Source organism: Schistocerca cancellata, chromosome 1 (assembly GCF_023864275.1).
Source record: "Schistocerca cancellata isolate TAMUIC-IGC-003103 chromosome 1, iqSchCanc2.1, whole genome shotgun sequence".
Classification (NCBI taxonomy): Eukaryota; Metazoa; Arthropoda; class Insecta; order Orthoptera; family Acrididae; genus Schistocerca; species Schistocerca cancellata.
In genome coordinates this window covers 395363180-395378720 of record NC_064626.1, presented here as the reverse complement: position 1 = coordinate 395378720, position 15541 = coordinate 395363180, and positions in this window count along the sequence as shown.

Below are 15541 nucleotides of genomic sequence, written 5' to 3'. Positions count from 1 at the left end.
ACGGACAGGTATTTACATGCTACCAATTGTTCATTTGTAATCACACCACGGGAAAAAGTTGTTTTTTTCATTTGTTATCTGACTTCAGACTTAAAATTAAAATATTCTAGAAAGTCTTGGAAACACCGATATCTTGCCAGTATCAGTATCGATGACAAGCAAAAATCGTCAGTACCCTGATCCCGAAATATATGAACTGCCTATATACATAATTAAGCTTGTACGGTATCCTCAGCGTAGGAGTCGTAATCGCACCTGACTAATCTTATCATGTATGTGATAAGAATGAGCTTTCAGAATGTTCATTATTTTGCGAAAAATCCTTACACCATAAAGACAGAATCTTAGCACACCTCAATTTATCATATCAAAAAGTATTGAGATTTTCACTTTGCAGCGGAGTGTGCACTGATATGAAACTTCCTGGCAGATTAAAACTGTGTGCCAGACCGAAATTCGAACTTGGGACCTTTGCCTGTGTGGACCTGTAACTGACGTAGACGGCAGAAAAGATTTGTGCTTCGCTTAATTGGTGTGTTGCTAGGGCTGCTGTTATTAATAGAAAAACGAGTTGGCAGAGCGTATTTCCTTTTTTTTTTTTTTTTTTGCACACGACTGCTGCGGTAACAATTGCGGCACAAAGGCCCGCAGTGGTCGCTGAAACCCGGGGCGGCTTTTAATTAAACGGCCGTGCTGGATGTGCCGGGGAACAAAGCGGAGGTGCGCTCGTGCAGCCGCGTGGGCGCGCGCGCCGAAATAACGGAAACAAATACGCGCGGGCGTGCACCTGCAGCTGCAGCTGAGCGCCCAGGCGCCGCGCCAGCCCCGCACGCGTGTCCGCGCGGCGCTGAGGTGCGTGCACGCGCCCTGCACGTGCGGGGGAGTGGGCGCTCCCCATGTGGCCAGTCGCGTGCGCCCAAACGACATTAATTGTTGCGGGGTGCTGCCCGCCGCCGCTGCGTCCGATGCCGGCCAGAGAAGAACGGGTAAGCAGTACAGGTCGCGTCCTGCCTACTACCGTCGCGGTACGAGATGTGCGTTATCAGAGGGGCGAGGGGCGCGGTTAGTACTCTGTGCGTGTGCGCAACACAAGTTACGACACCTTGTGGCAAACATCAGCCGTCGCATTCGTAAGCGCCCCTTAGACAATCATTTCTTTCCTGAAGCGCAGTAATATTGAACTTGTAGGGGTGAGATTGAGAGGTTGCTTAGTAATACTGAGGACATCAAAAACCTTTGAAATATACTCCGATCCCCGCAAATATTACGCCGTCTGTGGGCAGTATTGACAATTTCCTTGCCAGTCTCTCTCGTGCTACAGACTGTGGGTATCAGTGTGCTCACTGTTAGTTTTGTTGTGATGTTAAAATGAATTCACAGTAAGACGAAAGAGCGTCTTCGTTGGAGTGCATCGAAATATATAAATAAAATGCCGGCGCCGGCCGGGATGGCCGAGCGGTTCTACGTGCTATAGTCTGGAACTGCGCGACCGCTCCGGTCGCAGGTTCGAATCCTGCCTCGGGCATGGATGTGTGTGATGTTCTTAGGTTAGTCAGGTGTAAGTAGTTCTAAGTTCTAGGGGACTGATGACCTCAGATGTTAAGTCCCATAGTGCTCAGAGCCATTTGAACCATTTTGAACGTACTGCATTCGATGCCACATTGAGCAACTTGCGCGTCGGAGATGGGGATGAAATGATGATCAGGATAAAACACCCAGTCCCTGAGCGGAGAAAAGTCTCCTGCCTCAGCCGGAAATCGAAGCCAGGCCCCTTGGCGTGGCATTCCACCGCGATGACCACTCAACTAACGGAGGCGGACAGTATCCAAGTATGTGACAGGAATGATCATTTGCAGAAAACTCTAGTAAACATGGGCTCTAAAATACATACCGTAACAGCTATGAGGACGTTCAGTAGCTGTGTTTCACAGTAGCGAAGGTCAACAAGTGTTCATAGCTCTTAAGATATGCACTTTAGAGCCCATGTTTACTGGACTTTTTTCTTGTTTTGGTCCATACGACTACCACACAAAATGTGGAAAACAAAGAACTTGCTGTAGAGGAGATTTGTTTCACAGAATCGAAAATGAAGTACTGCCCATAGCTCTTAAGGTATATAGTTTAGAGCTCATCTTTTAGAGATTTTTGCTTCGAATGATCGTTCCCGTCACGTCCCTGAACATTGACCATTCATCCTAGGATAGCATATCTCACCATTATCTGTCCATCCCTACAATTTTTGTGTTCTATCAACATACAAATTCATTACGTTGTGTCTAAACAGATGCCTTACTGAAATGTCCATTTAAAAACACCTTCAGCCGCCTATAGGGACCAGTTTCGGCGAATCACGGCGCCATCTACAGGCCCCTGTGTAAAGGCAACAATAATAACACTGTACCCTACATAAAAAAGGTGTGGTGTAAAATTTAAGAGATCGGTGATATACAATGGTAAGATGTAGTAAGTATTTAACAAAAACTAAACTCTACAGATTGTGGCTACGAAGTCAGAAACAAATTAAGGAATAAAACGAGAGAACAGTTTCACACAGTATGAATATAAACTAGAGAACAAAATACATACGCCACACAAACGTAAAGTGACCCTACTAATCAGAGCTCGATACTACATGTCCTACCCATTTAGCTACAGAGTCACATACTGACAAACAGCCAGTACATAATACTAATGCCAACGCCCATGGATAATCTGAAGCAAAACAATCACAGTTACACACTGATGAGTTACATGTTTACTGCATTTTACCACCATATGTAAATGATGTCGAAATTTCCATTCATACAGTGTGCAACTGTTCTGTAGCTTCATTTCTTAATTCAACTTTGACTTTGGTGTCACTCCCTGTGCAGTTTGGTTTTTCTTATACGTTTACTACATTTTACCATTATATATAATTCATTTCTCAAATTTTACAACACCGCCTTTGTAATGTACTATACACTGTTATCGTTTTCTTCACACGGGGGCCTGAAGATAGCGTAGTGAAACGCCGACACTGGTTGCATAAGTGAAATAAAACTGGAAATATGGATGGCTGAAGGTGTTTTTGGTTTGATGTTTTATGCGGAACTGCCAAAGTCTCGCAGCTATACTCTATAAAGATGGACTTAGGGAGATATGTCTTGCGATTCGACTCATCTTTCTACAGCTCCACACATATTCCTTTCTTCACAGAAATTGTGTGGAGGAGGTCTCCATGTCTTATCAATCCACTTACGTATCTTTCCGCAACATTTGATTTGTCCTTTAATATTTCCACAGTCAGTAACTTACTTTCAAACAACGCTGTGTTGCAGGGGTACATTCTCGGTCATTGTTGTTATTTTTATTATTGTTGTTATGATGATGGTGGTAGTAGTTGTCATTCTTCATATTTCCGTAACTTCTGCAACTACATTTATCTGAACCAGCTTATTGCAGTCAAGCATAATCGCTCTAGAATTGGTGCCCCGCACTAGAGATGTGTCGTTCGCGAACTAACGGGTCCAAAGGAACGGTTCATTAAGATGAACGGAACGAGCGATGAACGAATTCTAAGGAACGGTCTTTCACAGTTCACTTCGGTCGCGGCTTTCTACTTACAGTTCCCGAGAACGGGAAACGGTCGGTGTCGTTCCCGCAATGGCACGTCGGCCGGTCTCGTTCCAGCCTCGGTCCCGTTCCCGTCTGTTTCGTTCTCGGTCTCGCTCGGCGGGACTCGTCCTCCTCCGCGTGGCCACTCGTCGCAGTTCCACAGCCGACTGTTCATAGTCAGTTCAGTACAGAGTAGTTCGTTTCGTTCGCTGCGCACGCCCATTCTAGATATGTTTCAAACCTTTTTTGAACTCTTAACTTCTGATTCTTTTCGTATTCTATTCACCGTCCATGACCGGCTATTGAAATGTATTTTATAATTACGTAAATTACATAAAATTACGTGGTATGTAATACATACATCTTTTCAGATAACAAAACGGCATATCAGCTTACTTCACTATTTCGATAAACAGCAGAAGAAATACTTGTAAAAAGGCAAGCTTATTTTTATTACACATGCCTTGAGGAAATCGGCAATTTTCCGTCTTTTTTTTATTCAAGGTAAAAGAGCATGTTCATTGTTATGGAAGGTAGACCGACTTACAACCGAATGAAGTCCTCGTTCCATAATCGAGTGTGGTGTCACATGTTTTAAAGAGAATATGACGACTTCTACAATATTCTTTCAGTGGTACAGGGTGGCGCACGAAAGATCGGCCCCGAGTACTAGACTGCTCATTGTCGCCTACTAATCGTCATCTACTGTTTCGAAGTTGTTGTATGCATTAGCTTATTTGCTATTTCTTCACTGCCTAATTATTACATGTTTATCTATTCTGCTCGTAGTGGTCAACAAATGCTGCGTAATTGGCGAGCAGGCTGTACTCGGGGCCGGTTTTTCGTGCACCGCGTTAATTATGTCACTGCAGTCAGCCACACAACGCTACAGTTGGCTAAACGAGAGCTTTTGCAGAATCACAAAAATCACAAGTGTGTGAGAGTTCTGTTATGAATAAAAACTCTGTACTCCAGGGGGGAGGAAAGTGTCCCCTCTTGGCGCCTTCCATCTTCTGTCACCTATGCTAGAATTTTTCAAGTTTTGATAAAAACCGTATACCAAGCACAAATGAACGGTGGACGAATAAAAATGAACGGTTCCCAAAAAAGGGCGATCACCATTGAACTAGGTCCCAAGGATGAACGAGTTTGCCCATCTCTACCCCACACACATTTCGCTATGACCATATCGGCAAATACTTGAAGCCGCGGGATGTGTGCTATCAACGATCCGTTCTTTTAGTGAAGTTGTGGCATAAATTTATTTTCATCCCAATTATATTCAGTACATCTTTATTAGTTGTCCGATCTATCGATCTAATCTTCATAATAATTCTTTATCATCCCATTTCGAAGTGTGATACTTTGTTCTTGTCCGAATTGTCTAACATCCATCTTTCACTTACGCACAAGGTTACTGTACAGAGAAATATGTTCAGAACAGATTTCTCGACACTGAAATTTATATTCAATGTTAGCAAATTACTCCTTTTCACAAATGTTTTTCTTGCTGTTGACAATCTACATTTCATATCCTCTCCACTTCGGCCATCACCAGTTACTTTGCTCTCGAAACGACAGAACTCATTAAGGGAGGTAGGACGTCAGACTTTGAGCAGGAGAGGCACCACAGGACACTTTAATTTTCACTGTCTATACTTTTACAAATAAATTCATAAAACTTTGCCAGCATGACCAGAAAGGATTTAGGATTCATACTCATAGCAGTGGAAGTTCAAAAAGTAACAAAATAAATTTTTTTAACATGTGAAATTCCATCATTTTTTCACTGACTATTGTCTGCATTTGTTGCTACAGGTACACTTTTCTTCATAAGTAAGAGATTCTTCGATGAATTTTGCACAGCATACAAACCATACTTACAGGTGTATGAAACTCTAGAATTTTCCAAATCTATTAAAAACTGTGGTACAAATTGAGATAATTAACTATAAAATGAGTTTTTTTTTCTAAACATGAAGTTTAAAATGTAACAGCTCATTCAATTTTTCATAAATTAAATAAATTCTAGAGTTTCATAGACCCTTAAGTATGGTTTGCATTGTGTACCTATAGCAACAAATGCAGCCAATAGTAAGTGAAAAAATGATGAAATTTCACATGTTAAAAAAATTTATTGTTACTTTTTTGAGCTTCCGCTGCTATGAGTATAAATTCTGAATTCTTTCTGGTCATGCTGGCAAAGTTTTATGAATTTATTCGTAAAAGCATAGACAGTGGAAATTAAAATGTGCTGTGGTGCCTCTCCTGCTCCAATTCGGCCCGTCTGACGTCCTACCCCCTTAAATACAGAGTCCCATGTGTTCATCTAATTCGCTCTGCATCGCCTTTCCAGTACGCTTGTTTTACCTTTGTCGTATTTAGCTTATAATATCTTCACAATGCACTATCATTCGCACCTTCCATGACAAGATTCTGAAATTTTATACTAGTAGACGTCATTTGTCAAGCGCTGCTCTCTCTCTATCTTCTTGTGGCAGTGTATTTCTTACGACTTCCTCTGTTCGCCAGGCCTATTTTGCTTTTCAGGCAGCTCACCTTCTTTATTTCGTCTAGTACGTGATCCCGAGCTTTGATGTCAAATCTGTCACTGGTAATCAATTATTCAAAAACAGTTTTAATCGCATTTATTATTATTATACCGCCAACTAGTTTCAACCCGACGTAGGGGTCGTCATCTGGGCGTTTACACCATTGGTCGACTGCTGGTGGTGTCACTCATGTCTACGTAACGGCAGGAAACTATGATAGTATGATAGTTTCCTGCCATTATGTAGACAGGAGTGACACCACAAGCAGTCGACCAATGGTGTAAACGCCCATAAGATGACCCCTACGTCGGGTTGAAACCGGTTGGCGGTATAATAAGAAATGCGATTAAGACTGTTTTTGAATGATTGATTAATCATACTATTCGCTGCTTCGTCTCCACAACCATGTTGTCACTGACAAGGTGGGTAAAACTGAAAATTCACCCTCCCTATGAGGAAAAACCCCAACTCCATTTTCCATTAAGGGATTACAGCCGAAAACTGTCTGCGCTGAAACGCAGCTGATTTCTACCTAGACGGAAGGGTCCGCTGGGCATTGAGAAGAGCTTCCAGTTGGCGGCTCCTCAGCCGGGCGCAGTAAACAGCTTGCAAGTTTGCGAAGCGTAAAGGCCGGTCGGGGTCGGGTCTCAGTGGGGGTCTGGGCTCCGCAGATTGGAGGAGCAGGCGCGCGCTGTGGGAGGCGAGCCGGCCGGCCGGCCACATTCACGTCGCCAGACTCCAGGTTCCAGACTCCAGCCGGCAGCCGCCAGCCTCCAGGCGGATGAATGAGAGCGGCGCGCTGCTGGTGACAGCGCATTCCTGGCCGCTTCACAAGCCGCCGGGCGGACCCATTAGGGACGCCGGCCGCGGCCGTTCCGGATTGGCCAGACGTCTGGGGCGGCGCCGAACCGCGACACAGCGCTGTCCTGTCGCGCCCATGCGATCCCTTGGGGTTTCCCTGAAACGCGGACCAGGCGGCGCCCCCTCGTCCTCTAAACTACGTCCTGTCCAGTCAGCGGTTCTTCCAGGGCTCTGCATCGTTAAGGGGAAGATACGCTGTCCACGATTCAGCTACGAGAGTGCTTGTTACCGCACTCAGATACGGCATATGTTATTTCTCATTTTCCCAGGACATACAAAATCCTAAAAAGAAAACATACCTATATAAACAGGTAAGTGAGCAACATATGACCTACCCAAAGGTGTCCGCAATGACCGGCGAGAGCAGGCACTTGCCACCCACCCCCCTCTCCCCCCTGCGGATATTTCTGCAGGTGCCCGTGGATCTACCAGTTTTTTGCTTTTAAAATATGACCTATGTACATCGCTAGCAGCCTGACTCATACAACGTTACACTACTAATTTGTTGATTTGCCTGTTACGTCACAAAATGTGGTCTGTCACTTCAAGAAGAATATAATAATTCCAATCCCAAAGAAAGCAGGTGTTGACAGATGTGAAAATTACCGAACTGTCAGTTTCATAAGCCACGGCTGCATAATACTAAACACGAATTCTTTACAGACGAATGGAAAAAGTAGTAGAAGCCGACTTCGGAGAAGATCAGTTTGGATTCCGTAGAAATCTTGGTACACGTGGGGCAATACTCACCCTGCGACTTATCTTAGAAAATAGATTAAGGAAAGGCAAACCTTCGTTTCTAGCATTTGTAGACTAAGTAAAAGCTTTTGACAATATTAAGTGGAATACTCTCTTTCAAATTCTGAAGGTGGCAAGGGTAAAATACAGGGAGCGAAAGGCTATTTACAATTTGTACGGAAACCAGATGGCAGTTATAAGAGTCGAGTGGCATGAAAGGGAAGCAGTGGTTAGGAAGGGAGTGAGACAGGGTTGTAGCCTATCCCCGATGTTATTCAATCTGTATGTTGAACAAGCAGTAAAGGAAACAAAAGAAAAATTCGGAGTAGGTATTAAAATCCATGGAGAAGGAATAAAAACTTTGAGGTTTGTAGATGACATTGTAATTCTGTCAGAGACAGCAAAGGACTCAGAAGAGCAGTTGAACGGAATGGACAGTGTCTTGAAAGAAGGATATAACATGAACATCAACAAAAGCAAAACAAGGATAATGGAATGTACTCGAATTCCGTCGGGTGATGCTGAGGAATTAGATTAGGAAATGAGACGCTTAAAGTAGTAAAGGAGTTTTGCTATTTGGAGAGCAAAATAACTGATGATGGTCGAAGTAGAGAGGATATAAAATGTAGACTGGCAATGGCAAGGAAAGTGTTTCTGAAGAAGAGAAATCTGTTAACATCGAGTATAGATTTAAGTATCAGGAAGTCATTTCTGAAAGTATTTGTGTGGAGTGTAGCCATGTATGGAAGTGAAACATGGACGGTAAATAGTTTGGACAAGAAGAGAATAGAAGCTTTCGAAATGTGGTGCTACAGAAGAATGCTGAAGATTAGATGGGAAGATCACATAACTAATGGGAAGGTAATGAATAGGATTGGGGAGAAGAGGAGTTTGTGGCACAACTTGACGAGAAGAAGGGACCGGTTGGTAGGACATGTTCTGAGGCATCAAGGGACTACCAGTTTAGTACCGGAGGGCAGCGTGGAGGGTAAAAATCGTAGAGGGAGACCAAGAGATGAATACAATAAGCAGATTCAGAAGGATGTAGGTTGCAGTAGGTACTGGGAGATGAAGCTTGCACAGGATAGAGTAGCATGGACAGCTGCATCAAACCAGTAAAGACAACAACAACAACTTAACGTGTCTTGCCAACATCGCAGTGACTCGAGTATGTCAAAAAAGAAGACATTAAAAAAGGCAAATGTTTTGGGAAACGATGTACCTAAAAGTAAGAAATAAAATAGACCAGATAAATATTTTACATGCCTGGCGCCTAGAATCATATACAGAAATTGAGACCTCATAGGACTATTTAAAGTTTAATTTATAATCTTAGAATTTTAATGAGCACTAGTGGATATTTTCGTGGTGGATTACATTGACTGTGCGGTCTGCTGTTGTGTGGCACGTCATACGTTTATCTACTCTATAGTATTTCTTACTTTTAGACAAGTCGTTCACATTTCAACATTCCATTTTCTTCAGAAAATTTTTATTTCAGAATGTTCTGACATTTAAATATCACACCAGCCTTGAAGAGATGGACTTTTTGGCACTTCATTTAATTCAGCTGAGAAATGGTTCCACTTTCCTTCAAATCACTAAATTTTTCATAATTACCTGACTACTTTCAAAAGAAAGTATTTTTTCTTTTTTTTTTTTCAAACTTGTTCCTCGCGGTGGTTTGTTTGACACCCAATTTGTCTAGTTCTCACTCTTCGTTTGGTGAAAATTCGGAAATGAATCCGTTCTGTAATTTCGAGGGAGTCTTGTTTTACCTCCACTCAAATATTTGACGAAAAATTAGAAGTCGCACCGTGACTCTCACATATTGATAGCCGCAATTTACATATCATTTGAACACAATAGCAATTTCTCGTTTTATGTAGAAACGCACTGTAATGCGATTGTAAAGGTCTTCCCTACCTGCTAGAGAAAGCAGTCACCTCATGCGTCAGCAGCGCTTCACTAGGTTCAGTGGAATCACACCACTCACCTGAAACAAATTTAAAACATATTAAATATCTTACAAATGAAATCACAATATTAGCAATATAACTCACCATTGCTGGTGACAGAAATTGCGGTTATTTTCATTGCAGGTGAGACTAATCGGTATACTGTTTATTTTAATGCCGAATGGAATCTAAGATAATTTCCCATACTAGTTTCATAATTCTGAAAATTTGAACTTTGCTGTGCTCTAAATTATACGTGTAAAAATGATATAACAATAAATAACACAATCACGCAAGTTATATAAAATATTTTGCAGTTAACACATAGTGCGTAGTGGGGTGATTACTCTGTTGTAGAAATAATTCAAAAGCCAAGATCGCTTAAATACTGTTTACTGGATAACCGGTTTCAACACACTGAAGGTGCCATCGTCGGATCTGAACGTAGATTAACATCTATAAACCATTTGGATATTACGATACATGAGGCAGACCAGCTGATATAAAATCATTGTCACAAAAAATCAAAAAATAACTGCTGTCATGGTCATTCTTTTCCATGAAATATGTAAAACCGAAGTCACAAGATAAAACTATTTGGTACATGACCGCAGCGTCATAATTCGAGACCGCTTAACATGTTCCATAATTCTACAAGACTAATGAAAGAGGTCTACAATCAGGTGCTTCTGTTCGGCGACCCGTCTTGAGACGGGAAATGACCTGTGCTTTTTCCAGTAGGTTGCTATTCTTCCTTGTTAAAGCTACCTACGATGTATGGAGTGATCAGAAAGTCCCGTTACTCCCTATGCTTTACATAGATAATTACTTCTTTCTTATTCTTGTAGGTGCTGATATACATATGACTTATGAACCCACTTACACCATGGAACAACTGATAGTAATGAGCAGGTGGGCCCATACAGGAGAATCAATGATATATATTCGGGATATCTCTGCAAGGTTTCCGACATCTTCCCTCCCAGTATAACAGTTTTACGGTGGGCGGAAGAGCTCTTTGCAACTGGTTGTATAGAAGATAAGCCACGTACAGAACGACCCGCCAACACGACTGGAAACGTGTGTTGAGGCTGCGACTTCTGTCGAACGTTGGCCAAAAAAGTCCACTGGTAAGCGGTCGCGGGAATTTCAAGTTCCATAGTCGTCATTATAAAAACATATGAGGAATGTTATAGAGTTAAAGGAATTTAAACCTTAATACATGAAAAGCACCAGTTTGCTTCTGGTCTACAATATTACTTTTATTGTTAACCAGTTTTCGGCTTACAAGGCCATGTTTTAGAACAAAAGCAAACTGGTGCTTTTCATTTATTATAATGTTGTTCTACCAAGCACCGACGGAAGATTCTGTTCATGTGAATTTAAACCTTTTGTAAATTCACTGAGTGATAATGACACGGAAAAAACATCATGAGGCTTGTGAGAGAATGCTGTATGTATTTACAGCTCTTCCTTCAAGGGGGGGGGGGGGATTGTTTTTCTCGGGTGAATGTGCACTATACGAGTATATCCCAGTGCAGATGCAAGAAACAATTTCTGGAATAAAGAACACCTGAATGTTAATGAAGAAACATAGCACAACCCATTACCTGTCATAATCTGGACTGCAACGCCTGCAACCTACTTGGCAGTCCAAACGTCTTTGACGGTGGTGTGATTCACATATGCTGTACGAGTACACACAGAATCTATGTAATTCATATATATTATAAAAATGGATGTAAATATGTATGCATGTTCCACATCTCCTCCCAAACCACCGGTTTCAACTAAACTTGGTACACATCACTTACTGTCCGGAGAGAATTGCTGTGGGGATATGAGTTACCTACCTACGAAAGGGGTGAAAAAATTAATGTATCTCACGAGGCACGAATTCAGACTTTTTTCATCCAGTATTTGAGAATAACAGCGCTTAGTGACTAGCAACAAACGTAACGCATAATTTTCATGTGTTTAGAAACTTTTTCTCGCTGACAACATCCACAAAACGACGAAAGGAAAAATGTTTATTTTTTACTACATTCTCGCTGTTCTTGCAGTGAAACACTGCATCAGGCATGAAGTTTTAACTATCACTTCTTTACTACCAACTGTATCCACGACACATTTTGCAGGCAATACTCACATATACCTCTGAATGTTCCTGCAAACTTATATCATGGTTGAGGAGATAGTCACAAAAATGGAAATACGTGAAACCTCATGCACGACGTTTTAAATTTTTTTTTCACTTCTCACTCTATACGCAAAATTTCGCAGACAGTATAAAAATATGCCATTGAATGTACCTGCAAAATTATATCGCTGTACGAGACATTGTTCAGGAGATACAGCGTCATACAGAGTAAGTTGCGTGAAATCGAAACTATAGTACGAAGTTAGCTACAGGTGAAATATGTGTGAAACATGTTAAATATGTGTGAAACACACGTGAGGTGTGTAATCTGTCAAAGCCGTGGCTAAAAATCTCCTCGTAAACACCTGGAATGATTTTTACCAAAAGTGGCACACAGATCACTATTTGAAAAGAAATAATATGGGGGTACGAACCAGCAACAGCCTATTGCGATGGGGGAGGGAGGGTGATAACGTGAAGAGAGAAGAGGGGAAGAGATGGACAGAGGGAGAGGAGGATTCAGTCCGGTACCGCGCTGCTGCTACGGTCGCAGGTTCGAATCCTGCCACGGGCATGGATGGGTGACGTCCTTAGGTTAGTTAAATAGTTCTAAGCCTAGGGCACTGATGACCTCAGATGTTAAGTCCCATAGTGCTTAGAGCCATTTGAACCATTTCTGAATAGAGGAGGAAGAAGGACTTGGGCACAGATTTGATGGAGGAGGATATGGATAGAGTGAAGGGGAGCGGGAGATTGGGACACTGAAGGGGACGGGGAAATGGACAAAGAAAGGAAAGAGGAGGAGATGAAGAAGGGGAGGAGAAGATGGACAGAGAAAGGAAACTGGTCAAGGAGAGGAAGAGGCGGAAATGAACGGATAGAGGATGGAGGAGGAGACGGGAGGAGAGATGGATAAGAGGAAATAAACGGATACCGGGAAGATGAGATGAATGAAGAGAGAGGGGAGGAGGAGATGCAGAGAAGTCTTGGGAGTTTGTGACACTTGCACGGAGTGACACTTGTACGAAAAGTGAATGTGCTGATAGCATGGAGACCAGGACACTGCAGGTAGTGAACATGGTGTTCCAGAAGTAGGATACACCGGCCTGTCCGCCGTTACCTGCTGCGTATTTTGGAGAAGGCCGAAGCCCATTTCCCGCACAAAGTTCCCTGTCCCATCACCAGTTTGTACTGTGGGTGGCTTTCTCCCAGAGTTTCTACTCCAGATGAAGTGCGAATGAAGTACGAAAACATTGTCGCCGCAAAGAAGCGGGTAAAAGAAACACTCGCTACAGGTTCATGAGTTTACGTTGAAGTAGGGCAGCTCTTCACTCTAGGCTACGACTTATTACCGTCTCACAGAAGTGCAAAACAGTCGTTACATTGCATTAGGCGAAAATATTTGGGAACTACACAAGATCTATCACCGATTCTGGAGGGAGCGGAGGGGGGGGGGGAGGGGGTGGTTATTCTTCGAAGGACATAATTTACTCATGAGTGGTGAATGATGGCAGCAACTTTTTATTTTCAGGGGACTGGAAGACAGAACACTGGTGTTTGCCAGCGAGAAGACAACTTCCTGCAAAAATTTGATTCGCATTGGTTAATATTTATGACAGAAAAGTTGGCACTGGGCTTATAAAAACAAACGTATGGTAAAATGGATTCTAACATTTATTAGAAAACGAATGTTACTAGAAGACACACATCCATTAAAATTTACTGACGTCGTGACGTTTCCCCTTCCTGCTTATATGAACTGCTTCTTGTAATTTTAAGGTCAGGGTAGCTTTTCTCTTGAATTTTCTGAATAAAACTCGACTCACAGTCTTCCTGTGAAGGTGCAATGGAAAAGAGCCAATACGTATTTCCTTGGAGTTTGTTGATTGTACTGAACTGGACTTCATTGTATTCCCTAAATTTACATTTACACAAACTACAAGCAAAGTAATTGATTTCCAGCGACTAGCTACCAACTGTTTCGCTTCAGTTATCCTGGAAATCTTGTAACTTGTTTTCCCATTTTGAACTTATGCCAAGTTCGGATTAAAGACGGTTCTGTTTGATGGTGATCGAAATCAAAAATCATCTTTTTCACGACTCCTTACGCAGTCCGTATTTCAAACGTTTCTTAGACTTATTTGTAATTCAAATACAGTCAAATAGTATTGAAATTTATGAGTAAACACTCAGAAGACGTGAAATAGCCGATGAATTTTTTTAAAAGAATTGAAATTTTATGGTAGAGTCCTCCCTTAAAACGGAAAGTAGTTTTTTTAACGCGATGAAAAGTAACATGATGATCGGGTAAGGAACTTGAAAACGGTCAGACACATCAACGTCAACGTATTTGTTCATTGTATGTGATGGTGCGTTGATACACTTAGTGTTCTATTAGTGTGCTTAAAAACTTTGGACAGAACGACAAATTTCGGTTTACAACAATATTACAACACATCCCATGCAAAATATTATGGACACTCGCAAGGTGAAACCGACGTGAGAAACAAGAAAAAATTTTAAAAAAAGAGACGCTTTTAAGAGATTGACAGAAGGAAGTGTTCACATAGGAATAGGTGTGTGTGTGTGTGTGTGTTGTCCATAGCGTAAGTTAGTTCAAGTTAGATTAGGTAGTGTGTAGGCTTCAGAACCGATGACCTCAGCAGTTCGGTCCCATAAATGTCTCAGTAAATTTCACGACGATAACACATTTTTTTGTTTTTTTGTTTTTAGGACGAACGAAACTGCAGTTAGGTCAAGTTACCACACTGCTTTTCAGTTTTCAAACATGCTCAGTTTCACAGATTTTTGAGTTACGATGACAGTGTGGTAGCTCGGCTAGAGCTAGAATTTATACACCTACGGTGTCACGTTTGCGTGATTAGTTTCATAGGAAAATTGGACTCTTAGGCTCTTGTTTTCTCGGTGTAAATTTTCACTACTTTTCAAGTCTGCAGCTATGGCTATATCGATGTTTAGAGTTACATATACACGCTGCTTTTTTTTTTACACAATAAAGAGAACGAAATCCACCCACAGAAGCTCACTGGTAGACTTCAACTTCAGAGCGGATCTTCGAATTAGCATCACTTGAAAAATGGTACCAGACATTGTTCCTTTAGTGAAAAGCAAAATAAGTCGTATTCTTTGATATTCCTAGTTTTTGCGTTTAACGTTTGAATAAAGTGATAAGCAGATATAAATTAGCTAGAGTAAAAGTTCCGCCCTGAAACGGCAGGCATCACAAAGCCTCAACAGTGGTAAGAAATACCATATTTCTTACTTAGCTGTTCCCACCCCCACCACTTTCGTATCATCAAAATATTAAGAGAGATGTTGAATTTCATTCTTAGTTCTCATTAAGTTGAATGTCATTGTCAGTTCTCATTAATACAACAGCCGCGCGGGGTAGCCGCGTGGTCTGAGGCTCCTTGTCACGGTCCGTGCGGCTCCCCCCGTCGGAGGATCGAGTCCTCCCTCGGGCATGGTGTGTGTGGGTCGTCCTTAGCGTAAGTAAGTTCAAGTTAGATAAAGTAGTGTGTAGGCAGAGGGACCGATGACCTCAGCAGTTAGGTCCTATAAGACCTTACCACAAATTTCCTAATATAACAATTACAAAAACAAATTTGCTACGAAATGCGTTACTGAGCACCCTGAAGCGACGCTTGGTTGCTCACTAGAGCGCGAGCCGCCTC